General features: G+C 45.7%; 1 protein-coding gene across 2 annotated transcripts in view; it reads left to right on the forward strand.

The window, feature by feature from the left end:
• The window catches only part of LOC126191402 (uncharacterized), a 460,945-nt gene that overhangs the window by 109,799 nt on the left and 327,082 nt on the right, over positions 1–24,064 (forward strand). Inside the window, exon 2 of one of the 2 annotated variants that reach the window (XM_049932267.1) lies at positions 2,260–2,327. The gene's annotated coding sequence lies outside the window, so the exon portion shown is untranslated. The remainder of the gene's footprint in view (positions 1–2,259; positions 2,328–24,064) is intronic. The other variant, XM_049932268.1, reaches the window with a different exon arrangement.

Genomic DNA, 24,064 nt, shown 5'->3' on the forward strand with positions numbered 1-24,064 from the left:
ATCCGTTTGACCTGTTCAATCCAATATCTGTCTTGTATACTTGCACCGCCGTACTAGGCAAGGTCCTAGTGGAGGTGGTTTGCCATTGCCTTCCTCCGACCGTAATGGGGATGAACGATGATGATGAAGACGACACAACAACACCCAGTCATCTCGAGGCAGGAAAAATCCCTCACCCCGCCGCGAATCGAACCCTGGACGCCGTACGAGGGAAGCGAGAACGCTACCGCAGGACCACCAGCTGTGATACAAGCAGTAAATCCTTTTTGTGAGATAAACCTCTTTCCCACAAAAACTGCATTTCTCTACACACAATTTTATAATACGGGCAGCCGCAGCCGGTGAAAATCGTGTAAAAATTGAACTTGAAAATTACCGCAAACAGCTGTTAAGTGCCGCGCTAGTGGCCGAGCGGTTTGAGGCGCCATGTCACGGATTGCGCGCCCCATCCCGCCGGAGGTTCGAGTCCTCCCTTCGGCATGGGTGTGTGTGTTGTTCTTAGCATAAGTTAGAGTAGTGTGAGTCTATGGACCGATGAACTCAGCAGTTTTGTCCCTTAGGAATTCACACACATTTGAGCTGTTAAGAGATGATTTGTTCACAAGCGGTTTCGCTACGCTAAAGCAGCGTCTTCAGGTGTTTTAGAAGAGTCACATAGATTAGCCCCCAGTGGTCGTAGTAACAGAATCCGAACGCATGAAAAAGTGAATTTGTCAACTTACAGTAACCATCAGAGCTTTGGGGCGAATAGTGCAGGGAATAAGGCGCAAAAAACTAAGGCGCAAAAAACTAAGGCGCAAAAAACTAGTACGAAAGGAGAATGAGCATCAGATAACAGCTGACTGCCTCTAGTGTTTTACCTCGCGACAACCAACTACAGGGTTTAACTTTACGAGTGGGATCGCGTTATCTGACGTTCAAAAATAAATAAATAAATAAATAAAAAATAAAAAAAAATGTTCAGATGTGTATGAATTTCTAAGGGACCAAACTGCTCAGGTCATCGGTCCCTAAACTTACACACTACTTAAACTAACTTACGCTAAGAACACACACACACACACACACACACACACACACACACACACACACACACACAGGAGGGAGGAAACGAATCTCTGGCGGGAGGAGTCGCGCAATCCGTGACATGGTGCCTCAAACCACGCTGCCACTCCGCGCGGCTGTTGTTCAGATGTTCATTCTGTTTTGACAAGTCTGTTGTTGTGCCTCGTCCGGCACTGTTCGCCCAAACGCTCTGCCAGTTACTATTTGTTGACGACTCCCCTTCCTCATGGGGTTGGATTCTGTCACTAAGTACGTTGGGAGCGTCTCTACCAAGCACCTGAAGATGCTGCTTTAATGCAGCGAAACCGGTCGTGACTAAATCGTAACTTAACAGAAGGTTCCGGTTTTATTCGAGTTCAATTTAGCATGCAGTTCTCTAGTTTTCAGTGTTCTTCTAAGAGAGCGTAACGCACGATTAAATCTTCCAGTTCATATTTACGACTCACTTTTTGTCCCACATAATTGTACGACGTAAGTGACTTCGGCGAACTTCTCAATTGCCTTTTAGTCGTAGGTTAGTGAATTTTTACCATTCTGAAGTGCACAAGTTTATCATATTTTACTCCATTAAGAGCGAGGTTTTTCATCTTGGCACGATACTGAAACATTTTTCTAAATCTTTCAGCATATTTGCGTGAATGTTTTCCTCGGGTTACACTTCGTCATAAATAGGCATATCATCTACAAAAAGTGTTCGTTTACAGATAATAGTCTGTGGAGGAATAAATATCTACTGCCGATGTACGTCGTAAAGGGAAGCATAGATTACTTGCATGTGAACTCTGACCGCCAGACCGTGTGCAATCTTTCTGGACTAAATTAATGATTTGTCCGCAGACTCTTAGGAAGTGAAGATCTCGTTTCCTACTGCAGCGCTGTACTTCGCATGAAGATGTTAGATTTGTCGGTCTCTTCTGCGCCTCTGCACAGCATAAACTTTTATACTTCGTTTCCATCTTTACACATAATCACATGAAAACTTTGACTTTAACACACACGCTTCATTCATCCGTACTGCGAAGTTAAACCTTTGCAACAACGAATTCATCTCGCAAATTTGCCTCAAAACCTCAGTGCAAGTACAACGTTGCCGCTACCACATTAGGCAATTGGAGCGTTGATTCACTCAAACGCATTTCTTTACAAAAGATTACTCTTAGCTCCTGAATTAAACTTATTGCTTGTGTTTTCCAGATTGCCGCCTTTGAAACCGCCGCATCGCAAACTGCAGTGGTCAGTCCTGCCCCGTCAGCTGGAGGCAGGTAACTATACTCACTGGATTAACATCTGTGTAGCTGCATTATAAAAACAAACGGATATTGCGACGACTGTGCAGTTGGTTCTTCGTAGAATATTTTATACATCATGAATGATAAATACACGACACTTCTGTAATATTCTACAATACCTGTCATTCAACTAACCGATTTTCAGCTGCCAGGCTATCATCAGGGACGTATTCATTTCTGTGGCTGATGATGACATAGCAGCTGAAAAATGGCTAGTTAATCTCTCTCTTTCTCCATATGCCTTCTCTTTCTCAGTACTTGTATATCTTGAATCGTGAGCGCATGTGCGTGTGTGTATTTGAGGAGAATTATGTCTCCTGGTTTTTCTGCACTCGTTAAAGTATAGTTTATGGTATTAACTTTGTCAATTGAATATTTGGTAAATTCTCACATTAACATATCGCAAGGATCGAAAGTTGCAGAATATTAGTTGCTTTCGGCGGGCTACGTAAAGTAAAAATCAAATAAACATGACATACAAGGTGAGAGAAACATATAGATATTTTAAAATATTACATGCGACCAACCGAGTTTGAGACCCGCTACCCTTTTTCTAATGGCCTGATGCTAAGTACCATTTGTGCACCAATAAAGCACCTTTGGATTCTGGAAATGGTTTGTGAACTCGCTTGATACGCGGTAGTACACTACTGGCCATTAAAATTGCTACGCCACGAAGATGACGTGCTACAGACGCGAAATTTAACCGACAGGAAGGAGATGCTCTGATATGCAAATTATTAGCTTTTCAGAGCATTCACACAAGGTTGGCGCCAGTGGCGACACCTACAACGTGCTGACATGAAGAAAGTTTCCAACAGATTTCTCATACACAAACACCAGTTGACCGGCGTTGCCTGGTAAAACGTTGTTGTGATGCCTCGTGTAAGGAGGCGAAATGCACACCATCACGTTTCCGACTTTGATAAAGGTCTGATTGTAGCCTATCGTGAACGCGGTTTATCGTATCGCGACATTGCTGTTCGCGTTGGTCGAGATCCAATGACTGTTAGCAGAATATGGAATCGGTGGGTTCAGGAAGGTAAAACGGAACGCCGTGCTGGGTACCAACGGCCTTGTATCACTAGCAGTCGAGATGACAGGCATCTTATCCGCATGGCTGTAACGGATCGTGCAGCCACGTCTCGATCCCAGAGTCAACAGATGGGGACGTTTGCAAGACAACAACCATCTGCATGAACAGTTGGACGACGTTTGCAGCAGCACGGACTATCAGCTCGGAGACCATGGCTGCGGTTACCCTTGACGCTGCATCACAGACAGGAGAGCCTGCGATGATGTACTCAACGACGAACCTGGCTGCACGAATGGCAAAACGTCATTTTTTCGGATGATTCCAGGTTCTGTTTACAGCATCATGATGGTCGCATCCGTGTTTGGCGCACATGAACGCTCATTGGAAGCGTGTATTCGTCATTGCCATACTGGCGTATCACCCAGCGTGATGGTATGGGGTGCCATTGGTTACACGTCTCGGTCACCTCTTGTTCGCATTGACGGCACTTTGAACAGTGGACGTAACATTTCAGATGTGTTACGACCCGTGGCTCTACCCTTCACTCGATCCCTACGAAACCCTACATTTCTGCAGGATTATGCACGACCGCATGTTGCAGATCCTGTACGGGCCTTTCTGGATAGAGAAAATGTTCGACTGCTGCCCTGGCCAGCACATTCTCCAGATCTCTCACCAACTGAAAACGTCTGGTCAATGGTGGCCGAGGAACTCGCTAGTCACAATACGCCAGTCACTACTCTTGATGAACTGTGGTATCATGTTGAAGCTCCATGGGCAGCTGTACGTGTATACGCCATCCAAGCTCTGTTTGACTCAATGCCCAGGCGTGTCAAGGCCGTTATTACGGCCAGAGGTGGTTGTTCTGGGTTCTGATTTCTCAGGATCTATGCACCCAAATTGCGTGAAAATGTAATCACATGTCAGTTCTAGTATAATATATTTGTCCAATGAATATCCGTTTATCATCTGCATTTCTTCTTGGTGTAGCAATTTTAATGGCCTGTAGTGTATTTAGATTTTAAGCTGATCCGCTTATCAACGCCATATTAATTTTGTTAACTGAAAGCTGTTTCTTTGCGGGACTGTTAGCGGTGTCAGCCCAACGTTCCCCTTAATTCATTAATGGCGCGCGCGCGGTCTGTGATCCCCGCTGTGGGGCGGTGTAGTCCACGGCCCACGCCCCTAGCGGGCGCTCTTCTTATGTTTCAGGGCGGCACCCATTCATCACCATAATGTTTGCGGCGTGAGTCACGGGCCTCTGATGCACGCCTGAGGACCCTCCCTGGCGCCCCCACCCCTCGACGTCCACCGCTGCACCTAGCGACCACGCCCAATAACCGGCCACACCCTGGAAACCGCCGTCCACCCCCGCAGGCATTATTTCCGGCGTTAGCGGCCACTGGCGTTGCGGTCATGTTGCCGTTCTTTCCTTCCTCGTTGTCATCTGGTAGCAGCCAGTCTTACGACCGCTGTGTTTCTGGAACCATCCTGTGTGCCGTAGCCTGACGGCAACTCGGCAGCTCACCGTCGGGATTGAAGCGCCTAGAACCGCTCGGTTAAAGTGGCCGTCTAGAAAACTAGGTGTAAATATTGTTACAAACGACTGTGAACTGAACTTACGACCGTTTACATCGGAAGAATAACTATACGAGCGACAAATGCTAGCTGAAGACAAAACTATCTCTGAAGACGAGTTGCTAGCTGAAGACAAAACTAGCCCTGAAGACGAGTTCCTCAATAGCTATCGGTAAAAGTTCATACCATTACTCACTTGTTCGCTGATTTCTCAAGCCTGTCGACACAGAAATAGAAAAAATCGTATTCGTGCTTATCAGAGAAACTAGTGTGAATATATTAATAGCAACGGTATCATTTGTTTGTGATAAGTAAGGTAAAAAAACAACATTTAAGACCAATGGTATAAAACATTACCGATGTCACTTAAAATGCCATGTCTGGTTCCCTGAGAGGGTGCCAAACAGGAAAGACTATTCTATCATTCTGTCATACGTCGCCAAACGTTATTATGCAACAGGATGAGTCCGTCCAGTGGCATTCCTGGGCGTTTTGACTTTATGACACATCGCAGTGTCTGCAAAGTGCCTTCATAGCGGTGCGCACTGACTGCGGTTCGACGCTCGGCGAAGAGAGGAAGCATCCTGTTGCACAGTAACTCCCGCCCCCACACTGACAAACGGACAAAGGCTGCACTTCAGCGATTTAGATGATAAACTCTGCAACATTCTCCGTACAGACCGGAACTTTCAGAGGGCGATTCCCACAACTTTGGCTACCGGAAGAAAGACATGTGTGGACGTCTCCCAGTGGATAAATGTCTTAACGCGTCTGGTGATTACTTTTGAATGGAAACATTGTAGGGTGGCGTTGTGGCGGGTGTTTAGTCTTCATTTGGTTGCCCCTTGTTGTTGTGGTCTTCAGTCCTGAGACTGGTTTGATGCAGCTCTCCATGCTACCCTATCCTGTGCAAGCTTCTTCATCTCCCAGTACCTACTGCAACCTACATCCTTCTGAATCTGCTTAGTGTATTCATCTCTTGGTCTCGCTCTACGATTTTTACCCTCGACGCTGCCCCCCAATACTAAATTTGTGATCCCTTGATGCCCCAGAACATGCCCTACCAACCGGTCCCTTCTTCTTGTCAATTTGTGCCACAAACTCCTCTTCTTCCCAATTCTTTTCAATACCTCCTCATTAGTTATGTCATCTACCCATCTAATCTTCAGCATTCTTCTGTAGCACCACATTTCGAAAGCTTCTATTCTCTTCTTGTCCAAACTATTTATCGTCCATGTTTCACTTTCATACATGGCTACCCTCCATACAAATACTTTCAGAAACGATTTCCGGACACTTAAATCTATACTCGATGTTAACAAATTTCTCTTCTTCAGAAACTCTTTCCTTGCCATTGCCATTCTACATTTTATATACTCTCTACTTCGACCATCATCAGTTATTTTTCTCCCCAAATAGCAAAACTCCTTTACTACTTTAAATGTCTCATTTCCTAATCTAATTCCCTCAGCGTCACCCGACTTAATTCGACTACATTCCATTATCCTCGTTTTGCTTTTGTTGATGTTCATCTTATATCCTCCTTTCAAGACACTGTCCATTCCGTTCAACTGTTCTTCCAAGTCCTTTGCTGTCTCTGACAGAATTACAATGTCATCGGTGAACCTCAAAGTTTTTATTTCTTCTCCATGGATTTTAATACCTACTCCGAATTTTTCTCTTGTTTCCTTTACTGCTTGCTCAATATACAGATTGAATAACATCGGGGAGAAGCTACAACCCTGTCACACTCTCTTCCCAACCACTGCTTCCCTTTCATGCCCCTCGGCTTTTATAACTGCCTTCTGGTTTCTGTACAAATTGTAAATAGCCTTTCGCTCCCAGTATTTTACCCCTGCCACCTTTAGAATTTGAAAGAGAGTATTGCAGTCAACATTGTCAAAAGGTTTCTCTAAGTCTATAAATGCTACAAACGTAGGTTTGCCTTTCCGTAATCTTTCTTCTAAGATAAGTCGTAGAAAAAGATAAACAAGAGCAATTTGAACATCGTATCGTGCTGCCTTACGATTTAGACGCAGTATTAGAATCGTGACGTAGTCCTCTGGTGGTTTTCTCTCCCACAGACAAACATAGCGCTGTATTACGTCCAGAAGCGGCATTGTCAAACTTCCCCAAGTACAGCGGAAGTCGTGGTGCTATCCATATTCGTCAAAGTCTCTTGTCCATTACTAAATAACAACCGCGGGAGCAGTAATTTTGTGATAGGCTGCTCTTGGAGAGAAATCAGCTCCGGTAGTTAATGCGGAGCGTTCTGAAACGCCGAATCATCAATCAAGGAGCGCGGAAGCGCCTCTAGCGGCGGCCCGCGGAGCCTGCGCCGTGGGTGGACGGCGGACGCCGCCTTCCTGCCTCTAAATTGCCGTGACGTCAGCAGGCGCGTGCCCTGCTGCTGACCGGGGCATTCCAACGCTCGCGCACTCCGGCCAAGCCGGACTTCATCTACTGGTACTGACCGAACAAGACAAGAGCCGTAGGCGTACACCGAGAGATCCCCCAGGAATGGGGCGCAGAGGTGCGATGGGAAACCGTACGTAGTCGGTTCGAATGCTTTTCTTTTCTTTTTTTTCCCCTCATTAGTCCTCTGGTTTGATGCGGCCCGCCATGAATTTCTCTCTCGTGACAAGCTTTTCATGTCAGAGGAGCAACTGCAACCTGCGTCCTCAGTTATTTGCTGGATATATCCCAATCTCTGTCTTCCTCTACAGTTTTTACCCTCTGCAGCTACTTATAATACCATGGAATTTATTCCCTCATATCTCACCAGATCTCCTATCATGCTGCCCCTTTTTCCTGGCAGTGGGTTCCATAAGTTCTTTTCCTCAGTCATTCTGCGCAGATCCACCTCCTTCCTTCCCTTATCAGTCCACGTGAGTGTTAATTGGTTTCAGGGTTTAATATAGAATATGGTGCAGGTGGTTTTACTTTGATTTTTTTTTGGCTAAATATACTAGAATTGTTTTTATGAGAGCCGGCCGAGGTGGCCGAGCGTTTCTAGGCGCTACAGTGTGGAACCGCGCGACCACTACGGTCGCAGGTTCGAATCCTGCCTCGGGCATGGATGTGTGTGATGTCCTTAGGTTAGTTAGGTTTAAGTAGTTCTAAGTTCTAAGGGACTTATGACCTCAGATGTTGAGTCCCATAGTGCTCAGAGCCATTTGAACCATCACGCCGATTGTGCATTCCGACGGACTTGGGCAATTCCAGCAAGACAATTCGACACCCCACACGTCCAGAATTGCTACAGAGTGGCTCCAGAAAACGTCTTCTGCGTTGAAACACTTGCACTGGTCACCAAACTCACCAGACATGAACGTTATTGAGCATATGTGGGATGCCTTGTATCGTGCTCTTTAGGAGAGATCTCCACCCATGTTACTCGTACGGATTTACCGACAGCCCTGCACGGTCGATGGTGTCAATTCCCTGCAGCACCACTTCAGACATTTGTCGAGTCCGTGCTGCGTCGTGTAGCGGCACTTCTGTATGCTCGCGAGGGCCGTGCACTATATTAGGCAAGTACGAGGGCAGTTCAATAAGTAATGCAACACATTTTTTTCTCGGCCAATTTTGGTTGAAAAAACCGGAAGTTTCTTGTGGAATATTTTCAAACATTCCCGCTTCGTCTCGTATAGTTTCATTGACTTCCGACAGGTGGCAGCGCTGTACGGAGCTGTTAAAATGGCGTCTGTAACGGATGTGCGTTGCAAACAACGGGCAGTGATCGAGTTTCTTTTGGCGGAAAACCAGGGCATCTCAGATATTCATAGGCGCTTGCAGAATGTCTACGGTGATCTGGCAGTGGACAAAAGCACGGTGAGTCGTTGGGCAAAGCGTGTGTCATCATCGCCGCAAGGTCAAGCAAGACTGTCTGATCTCCCGCGTGCGGGCCGGCCGTGCACAGCTGTGACTCCTGCAATGGCGGAGCGTGCGAACACACTCGTTCGAGATGATCGACGGATCACCATCAAACAACTCAGTGCTCAACTTGACATCTCTGTTGGTAGTGCTGTCATAATTGTTCACCAGTTGGGATATTCAAAGGTTTGTTCCCGCTGGGTCCCTCGTTGTCTAACCGAACACCATAAAGAGCAAAGGAGAACCATCTGTGCGGAATTGCTTGCTCGTCATGTGGCTGAGGGTGACAATTTCTTGTCAAAGATTGTTACAGGCGATGAAACATGGGTTCATCACTTCGAACCTGAAACAAAACGGCAATCAATGGAGTGGCGCCACACCCACTCCCCTACCGAGAAAAAGTTTAAAGACATACCCTCAGCCGGTAAAGTCACGGTTACAGTCTTCTGGGACGCTGAAGGGGTTATCCTGTTCGATGTCCTTCCCCATGGTCAAACGCTCAACTCTGAAGTGTATTGTGCTACTCTTCATAAATTGAAGAAACGACTTCAGCGTGTTCGTAGGCACAAAAATCTGAACGAACTTCTCCTTCTTCATGACAACGCAAGACCTCACACAAGTCTTCGCACGCGAGAGGAGCTCACAAAACTTCAGTGGACTGTTCTTCCTCATGCACCCTACAGCCCCGATCTCGCACCGTCGGATTTCCATATGTTTGGCCCAATGAAGGACGCAATCCGTGGGAGGCACTACGCGGATGATGAAGAAGTTATTGATGCAGTACGACGTTGGCTCCGACATCGACCAGTGGAATGGTACCGTGCAGGCATACAGGCCGTCATTTCAAGGTGGCGTAAGGCCGTAGCATTGAATGGAGATTACGTTGAAAAATAGTGTTGTGTAGCTAAAAGATTGGGGAATAACCTGGTGTATTTCAATGCTGAATAAAACAACCCCTGTTTCAGAAAAAAAAATGTGTTGCATTACTTATTGAACTGCCCTCGTATACCAGTTTATTTGGCTCTTCAGTGTATATCGAATACGGGGTGAACAAATTGGAAAGCGTCGCCACTGCGTGGTACTGTGCCATTAAGAGAGCCGGCGCTGCGGTCACGCAGGCGAGTAGCGGCCTGGCGGCGAATGAGGTGCTCAGAATGCGGCGGTTGTGCGAGACGCACGGGCTACGTACAGGTGCGCGTCGCGCGCACAAGTCAGGCTTGTTTTATGAGGTCTGCCGGGAGGGGGAGATTCCGCAGCGAGCAGTGACACGCGCCCCAGCTCCAGGGCGCGGCGGGAGGTGGGTGGCGGCAGCGGCAGCGGCCGGCCAGCTCGGCGCGTCACCGCCTACGTAACACGGCCCGCCACGGCACCGGCCTCGGGTGCGAAACGACTTCATTAGGCCGCAGGTGACGGGCGGGCGGCCTGTCGCCAAGCATTCCGCCACTGCCCGCACTGAACGCCGCCGTGGCTGCCTCCTCACCTGCCAATTATGCGGAGGTCCACCTGACACGATTATCCTCTCTTCATCTCGATCCGCTTACTCAAACATTCCAAAAAAGTGTACTTTGATTCATGGCTCCAGTAATTCTTCAGCGGCTGAGTTAAAGCAACTGTCGAGTGCCTTCAGATGTAAAGATACATTTAATGGTTCAGCTTGTACAGCGTTGATGGCGACATTCCAAGCTACCAGTTCGCATTACTTCACGAGCCGCGACACGGTCGCTAACAGAACAGTGACGGAAAAAGTGCAAAATAAATTTCTTTTACAGGGTGTTTCAAAAATGACCGGTATATTTGAAACGGCAGTACAAACTAAACGAGCAGCGATAGAAATACACCGTTTGTTCCAATGTGCTTGGGACAACAGTACATTTTCAGGCGGACAAACTTTCGAAATTACAGTAGTTACAATTGTCAACAACAGATGGCGCTGCGGTCTGGCAAACTCTATAGTACGATATTTTCCACATATCCACCATGCGTAGCAATAATATGGCGTAGTCTCTGAATGTAATTACCCGAAACCTTTGACAACGTGTCTGGCGCAATGGCTTCACATGCAGATGAGATGTACTGCTTCAGCTGTTCAATTGTTTCTGGATTCTGGCGGTACACCTGGTCTTTCAAGTGTCCCCACAGAAAGACGTCACAGGGGTTCATGTCTGGCGAATAGGGAGGCCAATCCACGCCGCCTCCTGTATGTTTCGGATAGCCCAAAGCAATCACACGATCATCGAAATATTCATTCAGGAAATTAAAGACGTCGGCCGTCCGATGTGGCCGGGCACCATCTTGCATAAACCACGAGGTGTTCGCAGTGTCGTCTAAGGCAGTTTGTACCGCCACAAATTAACGAAGAATGTCCAGATAGCGTGATGCAGTAATCGTTTCGGATCTGAAAAATGGGCCAATGATTCCTTTGGAAGAAATGGCGGCCCAGACCAGTACTTTTTGAGGATGCAGGGACGATGGGACAGCAACATGGGGCTTTTCCGTTCCCCATATACGCCAGTTCTGTTTATTGACGAAGCCGTCCAGTTAAAAATAAGCTTCGTCAGTAAACCAAATGCTGCCCACGTGCATATCGCCGTCATGAATCCTGTGCACTATATCGTTAGCGAATGTCTCTCGTGCAGCAATGGTAGCGGCGCTGAGGGGTTGCCGCATTTGAATTTTGTACAGATAGAGGTGTAAACTCTGGCGCATGAGACGATACGTGGACGTTGGCGTCATTTGGACCGCAGCTGCAACACGGCGAACGGAAACCCGAGGCCGCTGTCGGATCACCTGCTGCACTAGCTGCGCGTTGCCCTCTGTGGTTGCCGTACGCGGTCGCCCTACCTTTCCAGCACGTTCGTCCGTCACGTTCCCAGTCCGTTGAAATTTTTCAAACAGATCCTCTATTGTATCGCTTTTCGGTCCTTCGGTTACATTAAACCTCCGTTGAAAACTTCGTCTTGTTGCAACAACACTGTGTTCTAGGCGGTGGAATTCCAACACCAGAAAAATCCTCTGTTCTAAGGAATAAACCATGTTGTCCACAGCGCACTTGCACGTTGTGAACAGCACACGCTTACAGCAGAAAGACGACGTACAGAATGGCGCACCCACAGACTGTGTTGTCTTCTATATCTTTCACATCACTTGTAGCGCCATCTGTTGTTGAAAATTGTAACTACTGTAATTTCGAAAGTTTGTCCGCCTGAAAATGTACTGTTGTCCCAAGCATATTGCAACAAACGGTGTATTTCTATCGCTGCTCGTTTAGTTTTTATTGCCGTTTCAAATATACCGGTGAATTTTGGAACACCCTGTATATCTTTCTATGATCACAAAATTGTTAGGTCCTTAGACTACCGGTTTCGGTTGGCGACGACCATCACCAGATCTCGGTACCGATTTGCTGCTTCAGTTTACAGAGACTTCTGACTCTATTGTAAGCGCGGCATAGCCGGCTGGTAGCCCATACAAGTACTCGCCACTTCTGGCGGTTCATAACTTCAGTGATGTAATGGCAACCGGTGTATCCACCTTGGCACGACCGCTGACACTAACACGACACACTGGCGGCTTGGCGTCCAAGGAAACTCACGTACGATGCATTACATGTCGAGCAGGTCATCGAGTATACTCCGTTACACACACACACACACACACACACACACACACACAAAGGGGGAGAGAGAGAGAGAGAGAGAGAGAGAGAGAGAGAGAGTAAGCTTTCATGTTTGTGCCTGGGACGTATTTTCCCACAACATATCACAAGTAGCTCCAATCGCCCAATCGCGACCAAGGTTTAGGGAGGTTTCTCTTGGTTGCATGGTGAATGCCGGAAGCAGAGATCCCCTCCAGCAGTCTTCTCAACTGCCTCATTGCGAGCTCGCTGAGAACAGAGAAGGATAATGAACTTGAGAGGTGCCATGAGCCCCCTCTCATATTTCTATCTTACGATTTTCCTCTCTAATTGCATGCAGTGAAAAGTCGCTATTCCTTCACACGCGGACTTCCCACGCAGCGTCTCTCGTCACCCGGGTGGTCCGGTGACAGGCGGTCTCTGCTGATCTGGAAAGCGTTAAGCCGATGGGTGTGAGGAAGTCGAGTGAATGCTTTGCAGACGCCGACATTGTCAAAAGACACGCCCGGAGGGGTCTGAAGTAGCGGCTGGGCTAGAGGTTCCGTTACTTCGCAGAAACTTAGCGAAAACACTTTCTGGCGGGCTACCAGCGAGGCGTGGGAATGACTCCTGTACCCAAGCAGTTGTGGCGGGAAAATTCCCGCGCTTTCTGCAAAATAGTAACTGTGATTGGCTTGCTCAGGGCATAGCTCCGTGACGTAGCAAAATCGGCGCAGAAATTTGCGCCAAGAATCTTCATTGGTGGAATGGTAGTGCTCCGGCAATAGAGTGGAATTTTCCGCCGGTTTTCGAGTTGCTGATTGGAACGTTTAACCACGGCCACTGTCGTGAGAGCGGGAATGTTGTGTGTTCGGCCTGTACGGGTGCTCTAGGTAGTCGGCTCTCGCCTTTCGGTCGAGGACGTCGAAGCAACCAGCCATCGCCTCCGGTACGCCAGATCGTGTTCTGGCAGTTAAGACAGTTTGGTAATGTATGTCCGCAGCACCGGCAGATAGGGATTTTCCTAGGTGATAATCAGAGCTCAGCAGAGCGCGCCTGTTCGTCTTTTTCTAACTTTGTTCTGTCTTGAGTAGCAGCAATTAATGTTGGGTTAGCTGTGTGTCTCTCTTAAGATTTGAGTGGCAAGGAATTGGCTTTACATACCACTTCGTCTTAAACCTCACAATCTAGTTTAGGGACAACTTCACCTTCATAGCGTTTGTTTGAGTATCCAATTTGAGCCAGTTTGATGTATTATAAATGTTTCATGTGTTTTTGTTTATTATTTTGTGTTTAGTCTTAATAAATCATATTGTTATTTTGGACAGAACTTTCATTCTGTTAATCGGTAGAGCAACCCATCATTTCTCACTACGTTAATGAAACCTTCCTTTAATTAACTTATTTATCAAATTAAATTATTGCAGGTGCCAAACTCTTTTCTACTCCACTTGCAGGGTTGATTACAGTCAGTTCGCGTATATTGTTTAATCCATGTGCAACAGCAAAGGTCGGAGTTAGAATAGGGGGGTCTTAGAGCATCATTTACATATGGAGATTCGAGAAGAATTTAGTGTTAAAGACACTGCTTGCCCCGGCACCTCGTAAACTGATCTCGAGTAGTCAGTTTTGCGCAGTAGCGCAGGGCAGCTCGTTCTGTATTATCACGTAATAAGGGGGAGAGTGTGGCAGGTATGGTACGCGAGCTGGGATGGAAGTCATTAAAGCAAAGACGTTTTTCGTCGCGGCGAGATCTATTTACGAAATTTGTCACCAACTTTCTCTTCCGAATGCGAAAATATTTTGTTGAGCCCAACCTACATAGGTAGGAATGATCATCAAAATAAAATAAGAGAAATCAGAGCTCGAACAGAAAGGTTTAGGTGTTCGTTTTTTCCGCGCGCTGTTCGGGAGTGGAATGGTAGGGAGATAGTATGATTGTGAACCCTCTGCCAAGCACTTAAATGTGAATTGCAGAGTCATCGTGTAGATGTAGATGTAGACGAAATGGGTATACAAAACAAAACCCAAAAATACTTGCGGTTCGGTCAGTGTCCTATCGTTCTCTACCTGCTGACTAAAGACACAGCGCGCGATCCTTTTAAAGCGCTGCAAGGTAGACGGACGGCCGGAAGAGGTCACGGCTGTCGCTCACCTTGGCAAGGACGCCGGCCTCGGAGGGCCCCGGACTGTGTGAATCATCTGCCGGCAGCTCTAGCGGCCTCCGTGCGGCTGGCACACACACACACACACACACACACACACACACACACACCGGCCTCACGCCAAGTTCCTCGTGCACATCTGCGGCGTCCGAGCGGTATCTGCCCCCCATCCCCTCCCCCCAATTAGTGCCCATCGGATGTCGGCTCGTAGTGGTTATCGGTTCGAAGAAAAGAGTTCTTTGGCGCATGGCCGCTAAGAGTTACGACCCTGCCGCCGCGGCGCTCTAACTCGCCGATAACGCGAGCGTCCGAACAACACGAGATCGCTCCTAGCGCGCAGTAGCATCCCGAGGTTTAGCCGGTTCGCGTTGTCAGAGGACAAAAGTTTTGCCCTTTTGTGATACGCGTTCTGGTTGCGTAACTTATTATAACGTACATGGCAGAGAACGACAGCTGATCTCAAACCTAGAGCAACCTGCCATCGCGATCTGCAATGTAATGGCATTTTTCACTGCTTGTGACGGACTGCAATGCAGAGGAGCTATTCAGTTCGATGTTCGTCACAAGGGACTATCTGATCTGAAACTTTCCTGGCAGATTAAAACTGTGTGCCGGACCGAGACGCGAACTCTGCACCTTTGCCTTTCGCAGGCAAGTGCTCTACCATCTTTTTTTTTTTTTTTTTTTTTAATCTCATTTTGTTCGCTTTCGTTCGTTGCATCTGCTCGGGGCGGACGTCGTAAGACATCCTTTTAAGTTCCTTGTTGATCGAGTAACTCAGTTTTTTTATTACAGAGGGCTGCTAACCCTCTGACCGATCACGCTGAGCTACCGTGCCGGCAATTTAGTGCCCATTGGACCATCTAAGCTACCCAAGCACGACTCACGCCCCGTCCTCTCAGCTTTACTTCCGCGAGTATCCCGTCTCCTACCTTCCAAACTTTACAGAAGCTCTCCTGCGAAACTCGCAGGACTAGCACTACTGAAAGAAAGGATATTGCGCAGACATGGCTTAGCCACAGCCTGGGGGTTGTTTCCAGAATGAGATATTGCACTCTGCAGCGGAGTGTGCGCTGATATGAAACTTTCCTGGCAGATTAAAACTGTGTTCTTTCAGGAGTGCTAGTCCTGTAAGGTTCGCAGGAGAACTTCTGAAAAGTTTGGAAGGTAGGAGACGAGGTACTGGCGGAAGTAAAGATGTGAGGACGGGGCGTGAGTCGTGCTTGGGTAGCTCAGACGGTAGAGCACTTGCCCGCGAAAGCCAAAGATCCCGAGTTCGCGTCTCGGTCCGGCACACAGTTTTAATCTGCCAGGAAAGTTTCATATCAACGCACACTCCGCTGCAGAGTGAAAATCTGATTCTAGACTATCTGACCTGTTTAGTAATCAGTTTTTCGTATCAGCGTGACTGACATTCGGGTAGAGCGGTCCCGACATCGGCATCTTCTGAAAGAACTGGGCGACTTTATCACCTGGTATCTTCTTTGAAACCGTAAGTATGTGACCCGTTTGCCAGAAGACATTGGATTTGCACGTTTTACTCTGTATATAATCCTCTCTTTGTTTTCTTCGGGAGGAAAGGGAGGTATAATTTCCGGTCGATAACAGGGCCAGTCGAGATGGAGCACGGATCGGGAAGGAAATCGGCTATCGCTATCTTTTAAATATCACCCCAGCATTAACCTTGAGCGGATGGAGAAAACAAAAGGAAACGCTCCTGTCGAAGTGTTATGAAATGCACCAGTTTTTGGTTCGTAGAATGGTAGTTGACCCCTGTCATAAATCCCCGATTAGAATAAGAAAGCGGAGCGGTGAGGGAGGTGTGGGGTTGGGAGAGGAGAGATTCTCTGATACACTACGTATTCCCTACCATACACCGTGCGGTGAGTTGAGGTATACAGGTACGGAAGTACACATAAGCCTAGATTCCACTATGGTAATCAGTCGCTTGGATCATTAATTTGCTTCGGGGAAGTGTAAATGAAATAAATCCACAATGGCAGTGACTTGGAAACTGATAAACACCACGTACCGAAATGACTCCATTGATGATGCTATTGAAAATACGTTCCGGGAACAGCGTAATGACTGAGCGTCTAGCTAAGGATCTAAAGCCATAAGCTTATTTCAAAACCAGTAGGCGCTTAACAAAACGTTAAATACCATTCTTATTGCTTCTTCTGACCGCTGAGCATAAGAAATACATGCGCCTAAGTCACGTGGCTTTTCAACAGCTTCCGCACAGTAACAAGCGAAGTCTGAGAGTCTTGACCAACCTGGTTCCTGAAACATGTACGACTGATGACAGTGATAACAAGAAACGACCTTAGCGATGTTTACTTCATGCTCAACTGTCTTATCATGATCATTGCAAGCAAAGTTAGCGGGAACTTAGTATGTGCGACGGTTCAGCTGTCAAAATTACGCCAACAAGGACGGGAAGCATCACAATGTTCAAGTGCGTTGTGCTGAGGAATCGGCAACGGAGTGATTTTACACGACATTGAGTTCAGCTACACAGAACATACATCAAGGTGTGGAATTGTGAGCTAAATTACTCCAGCCATTGTGTTAAGACAGATTAGAGGAAGTGCCAAGGCTCTGCTCATAGCTAGTGTGATAAAATCGTGCCTATTTTCTCTGTCGAGTGGTGGCTTGCGGCCACGCGCCCCTACCCCGGAGCCTCAGTAAACGGTCGGTTGGTCGCCGGGGTCTAGGGAGAGCCGCACAGTGGCTGACGCTGGCTGGTGTCATCTGGCGGGAGGCGGGAGGCCGGCGGCAGCGACCGCGCTGCGAGGAAGCTGCGATGCGACACCCCCGCAGTTCCGGCGCCGCCGCCCACTCCCCAGTTTCCGCTTCCGGTCGGAGCAGCCCGCCGCGTCCATCACGCTAGCCTCGGGGACGCGGGCGGCCGTGGAGCGCAGGCGCTGGGCGTGTGTGTGCCGCTCCAAGCCGAGGCGGAGGGCATCAATCAACGTCCTCCCCCAACTCTCTTTCAAGTCAGTTCTGCTGATCTTTTGGACGCACTCTTCCCAGACATGTCTCTCGAATAATCATCTTGTGCTGCTGCAGTTCTTCTTCTTATGTCCGTGCTCGCTATGAAAATAGGACGAGGAATTCCGCCTTTTGCGTGACACCTTTTCACTTTCGTTTTACCCACACATGTTTCAGCACTTTTTGTGCCATCTTCAGTGGCTTATTTTTTATTTTCTTACTGTGAAATTGTTGTTACATATTAACATTTAGCGAAACTTTTGGCACATAATATTTACGTTTATGAATCAATAATTGTTGGAAAATAGTATACATCATTTGTTCATAGTTCACAGTTGAGAAATGTATTAACGACCTGATGCACTGTGCGTTGTTTATAACATTATGTCTAAATGGAAGGTGCAATGAGAAAGTTTCCTCCCCGTGGTGGTAATACCACCGAAGCTGGGCATTCGGATCCGGGGGCCCAGCATCATTGCGCAACAGACCAGTCGGAGGGTCCTAGGATCCCTAACGCTAAACATAGGAACAGACATCAAACGTTCATAGGAACACTGAACGTGAACTCAATGCTGAGAACAGGTAAACAAAAAGAACTGACAAAACTAATGGATGAACACAAACTAAAAGTTCTGGCTATACAAGAAACAAGATACCCAGATGAGGATACAGTACAGGCAGACCAGTACAGGATTTATAAAGGGAAACCAGCACAGATAGTAAAGAATACAAAAGGTCTTCGGGTATATGGCACAGCATTTGTGATACATAACTCATTTTCTACTAAGGTACTAGAATTTAAATCTAAATCACCAAGAATATCATTGATAACATTCAGAAATAAAAATAAAAAGTACACACTTATAAATGCCCATGCACCAATAAATAAAGACAACCAACAAAATCCAGAGAAAGTGCAGACATTTTGGGAGGAACTGGAAGAAACAATAGGGAAGATCCCTGAGCAACACACTACAATTCTGTTAGGAGACTTTAATGCACAAATTGGAAGAAACGAATTATCAAAAAGCACAGGGAGGTTTACAGCACACACTAAAACTAACATGAATGGCCAGAGATTAGTAGAGTTTTGTGAGAAATTCAAATTGAACATTATGACAACTAAATTCCAGAAGAATCCCAAAAAACAAACAACATGGAAATCACCGAACAAATTACTTGGCGAGTTCCAGATTGATCACGTGGCAATAAGTTATGATAATTCAAGGGACATTCAAGATGTACAGGTGGTGAAAGGGGCCAACTTTGATTCTGACCATTATCTGACCAAAATTAAGATGAAATTAACACCAGAAAGAAGTCACAAGAGTGACGAAACAAAAATAGCCAAATACAGAGTACAGGACTTAATGCTCAATCAGCAAGTCTTAGACGACTACAAGGAAAAGACAGATAAAATCAAAAGTCACAAATGGGAAGAAATTGCAACCTCAATACGAGACGCAGCAGAACAAACAATTTTACTAACCAAAAAGAAAAAGCATCCCTGGTGGAATGAGGTCTGTGAGAAAGCACTACAGAAAAGAGCCAGAACTTGGGAGAAATACAACTCAACCAAAAGGCCAACTGACTGGGAGCAGTTCAAAACGCAAAGACGTGAAACGACGAAAATCATTAAAAGTGAACGAAGGAAATATGACACACAACAAATACAGAAAATACAAGATGAATTTTCTAAGAACAATACACGCAATTTCTTTCAAACATTCAGAACTACAATAACAAGATATAAACCACCGACACTCTGCTTCAAAGATGAAAAAGGAAATCTGATCACCAGCGTGGAACAAAATTGCCAACACCTAGCGAACTACTTTGAAACGCTGCTAAGCTGCAAAAGACCTGATGAAACCTTGACATTTGAGAAGCCTAAGAATAAGCTACCAGACTCTGAACCACCTAATAAAGAAGAAATTAAAGAGATCTTGAAAGGATTGAAAAACAATAAAGCATCTGGTAAAGATTCGTTAGTCGCGGAACTACTGAAATACGCAGGAGAAAACTTAATAAATAATTTCGAGGCACTGTTTGAAGAGATTTGGAATACAGAGAAGATTCCGGAGGAATGGAAGACAGCATTGATTCATCCATTACATAAGAAGGGTGCCAAGACAAATGCAAATAACTACAGAGGTATCTCATTGTTATCAGTGGCCTATAAGATCCTATCCAAGGCACTACAAAACAGGATTGAAAATCAGGTAGAGAAAGAACTGGGTGAATATCAGGCTGGGTTTAGAAAAGGAAGATCATGCAGTGAACAGATATTCAGTCTACTCTCCATAATACAACTTCGCGCACGCACATCGAAAAATCTAGTAATTACATTCATAGACTTCAAAAAAGCATATGATTCTATTGATAGACCAACTCTGATTAACACATTAGAAGAATTTGGGATTGATGATAAAAGCAGAAGTCTAATCCAGGAAACCCTTACGGGAACAAAATCGCAAGTGAAGTTTTTGGGTAGATTGTCACAACCGTTTGTAATTGGAACAGGTGTTAGACAAGGGGATGGGCTCTCCCCACTGTTGTTTAACATTGTCCTTGAAAAAGTGGTCAGGGAATGGAGAAAGAAGATGGCAGAAGCTGGAGTGAAAAATGGGATAACGTTAGGAAGAAATAAAACAAAAATTGAATGTCTGGCATTTGCTGATGACATGGCAATATTGGCAGATGACATCGAAACAGCAAAGATTCAGATAGAAATGCTGCATGAGATCGCTGAGAAGACAGGTCTACAAATATCGTATGAAAAGACAGAACTGATGATACAGGACAAAACAGACCCAACACAGACATTGCAAACTAAATATGGAATAATTAAGAGAGTTCATAAATTTAAGTATCTAGGGGAATGGATTACACCGACAGGGTTACCAAATGTTTCACTACAGGAAAGAGCAATAAAGATGGAAACGGCATACCAGTTATGCCGAAATGTATACAATAAAAAGTCGATCTCCATCAATGCCAAGCTCAGGCACTACAATGCGGTAATAAAACCAGAAAGTTTGTATGCGATTGAATGCATCCCACTGAACAGAAAACGTCTGTTGGAGAAATTGGAAATAAAAGAGAGAAAAATACTGAGAAAGATCTTAGGACCTAAAAAGGATGGACAAGAATATAAATTGCGATCCAATAAAGAGTTATACGAGAAAATTGAAAAACTGACAACATCCTTTAAAAAGAGAAGACTGAGTTTCTATGGGCATGTCAAAAGAATGGCACCAGAAAGAACGGCAAAGAAAATCCTGGAATACATGGAAAGCAGAAAGACACAAATTAACTGGCTGAAAGAAGTAAAAGAAGACATTGCAGAAATGAACATTATACCAGAGACAGTTTACAACAGAATGGAATATAGGAATGCCATCAACAAAATACAGGGATTCAAAGACCGAACGCAATCAAAGAAGACGGGAACAACCTGGTCGCAAGAACGTAAAGAAGCCCACTCAGAAAAAATGAAGAAGTACTGGGAAGAACGCAAGAAAAAGCACAAGAAATGACTGATGCTTAGCGTAGTCCAAAGTTGACTGTAACGAATAATAATAATAATTATGTCTAAAGTACTAGTTCTAACTTAATTGGCAAAAAAGTGGATGTATGCATCAGTTTACATGCCTTACATGATGCTGTTGTTGTTGTTGTGGTCTTCAGTCCAGAGACTGGTTTGATGCAGCTCTCCATGCTGCTCTATCCTGTGCAAGCTTCTTCATCTCCCAGTACCTACTACAACCTACATCCTACTGTATTCATCTCTTGGTCTCCCTCTACGATTTTTACCCTCCACGCTGCACTCCAATACTAAATTGGTGATCCCTTGATGCCTCAGAACATGCCCTAGCAACCGACCCCTTCTTCTAGTCAGTTTGTGCCACAGACTCCTCTTTTCCCCAATCCTGTTCAATACTTCCTCATTAGTTATGTGATCTACCCATCTAATCTTCAGCATTCTTCTGTAGCACCACATTTCGAAAGCTTCTATTCTCTTCTTGTCCAAACTATTTATCGTCCATGTTTCACTTCCATACATGGCTGCACTCCATACAAATACTTTCAGAAACGACTTCCTGACACTTAAACCTATACTCGATGTTAACAAATTTCTCTTTTTCAGAAACGCTTTCCTTGCCATTGCCAGTCTACATTTTATATCCTCCCTGCTTCGACCATCATCAGTTATTTCGCTCCCCAAATAGCAAAACTCATTTACTACTTTAAGCGCCTCATTTCCTAATCTAATACCCTCAGCATCATCCGATTGAATTCGACAACATTCCATTATCTTCGTTTTGCTTTATTTGATGTTCATCTTATATCCTCCTTTCAAGACACTTTCCATTCCGTTCAGCTGCTCTTCCAGGTACTTTGCTGTCTCTGATAGAATTACAATGTCGTCGGCGAACCTCAAAGTTTGTATTTCTTCTCCATGGATTTTAATTCCTACTCTGAATTTTCTTTTCTTTCCTTTACTGCTTGCTGAATATACGGATTCAGTAACATCGGGGATAGGCTACAACCCTGTCTCACTTCCTTCCAAGCACTGCTTCCCTTGGATGCCCCTCGACTCTCACATCTGCCATCTGGTTTCTCTAAAAATTGTATATAGCCTTTGGCTCCCTGTATTTTACCCCTGCCATGTTCAGAATTTGAAAAAGACTATTCCAGTCAACATTGTCAAAGACATTTGTTTTGGTAGCTTGTCTGCTACACAATCTACAACTTCTCATCTGCAAACTGCAAAACGTAATTTTTATTTTTCTGTTTATTACGCATTTACAAACGGAAATGAGTATATACCACGTTTTTTGTGTGTAACCTACGGTTTTGATGTTGTAGTGCGTTCTCATATGTTGTTGGCGAGGTGAATAGGCTGATTTCGTGACCTAAGGTGCCTTGAAACTGCACTTTCTCCGATTTTTCAAAACACAGCAAAGAGTTCTTCATACTGTAATACTTCCCACCTCCGCCAGCGTAATTGTGCTAAAACCCGAACAGTTCTTCTACAGGAACAGAGTACATGGAACAGTTCTAGGTGTCCGTCATTAATCACTGCAAAATGAAGCTCATTGGATTCAAGCAACCATATGGCTTCACTAAAAATCGAAGGAGAGACATTAGTAGAAGAAATTAAAGAATTCGATTATGTAGTCTAAGGCGCTGCAGTCATGGACTGTGCGGCTGGTCCCGGCGTAGGTTCGAGTCCTCCCTCGGGCATGGGTGTGTGTGTTTGTCCTTAGGATAATTTAGGTTAAGTGGAGTGTAAGCTTAGGGACTGATGACCTTAGCAGTTAAGTCCCATAAGATTTCACACACATTTGAACATTTTTTCGATTATTAAGGAAACGAGAGTTCGCAAGACTGTCGTCTCGAGGGACACATCACGAGCAGATTGGCTGCACGTACGGTGCCCCTCTCGGAAGGCACATCCTGCTTCTTGCTGTGTTTTGCACGGCTCTGGCTGCGGTGACGGAGACGGAGAGGCGTGTCGTGTGTACCGTTCCAAAGCTGCGTGCCGTAGTCGTCAAGGCGCATGGCAAGGAAATAGCTCTCTTTATGCCCAACAGCGGCAGTCTCTGACATGTGGAACGACACACGCACGCTATAAGTGCTCTTCTCCCGCTCGAAAGTTTGAGACTACGGAATACGCTTCCTCTCTCCAAATAGTCGACTTCGCAGAGAGCAAATGTTTCTGTAAACAAATAGTACCTTTCACCGACAAATCTGTAGTGTGGTTGCGAAAAGGGTTTAATAAAAGTATCAGAGAGCAAATTGTTTGTTTTTACTCGAGACTCAACACCATTATCGCGATCGATAACTGGGAAGGTTTGGGATGCATCACTACCCGTGACGCAAGAAATAGATTTTCGTTGTTATACTCGCATTTATTATTCAGAACGATCTAAACACTGTAGTATCATGCATTGCAGTAAATCTGGATACGTTATTGATTCAGTGTATGCACAAAAGAACTTAATTTACAAGTTCTTCTCGTAGGAATACACAAAGGTTTATCAACAGCAACAGACAACGCTAGCGGAAGGTGAATAGGACCACACCGTTTCCGACAACGTGTACTGACAATCATATCTTTGGCAGGGAACTTTTGCGTTGCTGTAACTCCATGAGTATTATTTTTGTCAACACGAACAACGTCTAAGGAACCACGGTTTTGGCCTCCACGGACATCAGCAGAAGTCAATGCAAAAGGAAACTTAATATCACTAAGAAGTGCAGGGCCAGAAAATAACTTTGATACGTGGTAGCAATACTATACTTAATCTCAACATCATAAATCTGCTTTTGTGTGGTAGGACACCTATGGTAGGACACCACCAACAGACACGATGAACACATCGGCGAAGCATCTCGACGAATAAACTAATGGCATACGTACGCGACGGCCGCTGACCAG

The sequence above is a fragment of the Schistocerca cancellata genome, chromosome 6, assembly GCF_023864275.1.
Source record: "Schistocerca cancellata isolate TAMUIC-IGC-003103 chromosome 6, iqSchCanc2.1, whole genome shotgun sequence".
In the NCBI taxonomy this organism is placed as follows: domain Eukaryota; kingdom Metazoa; phylum Arthropoda; class Insecta; order Orthoptera; family Acrididae; genus Schistocerca; species Schistocerca cancellata.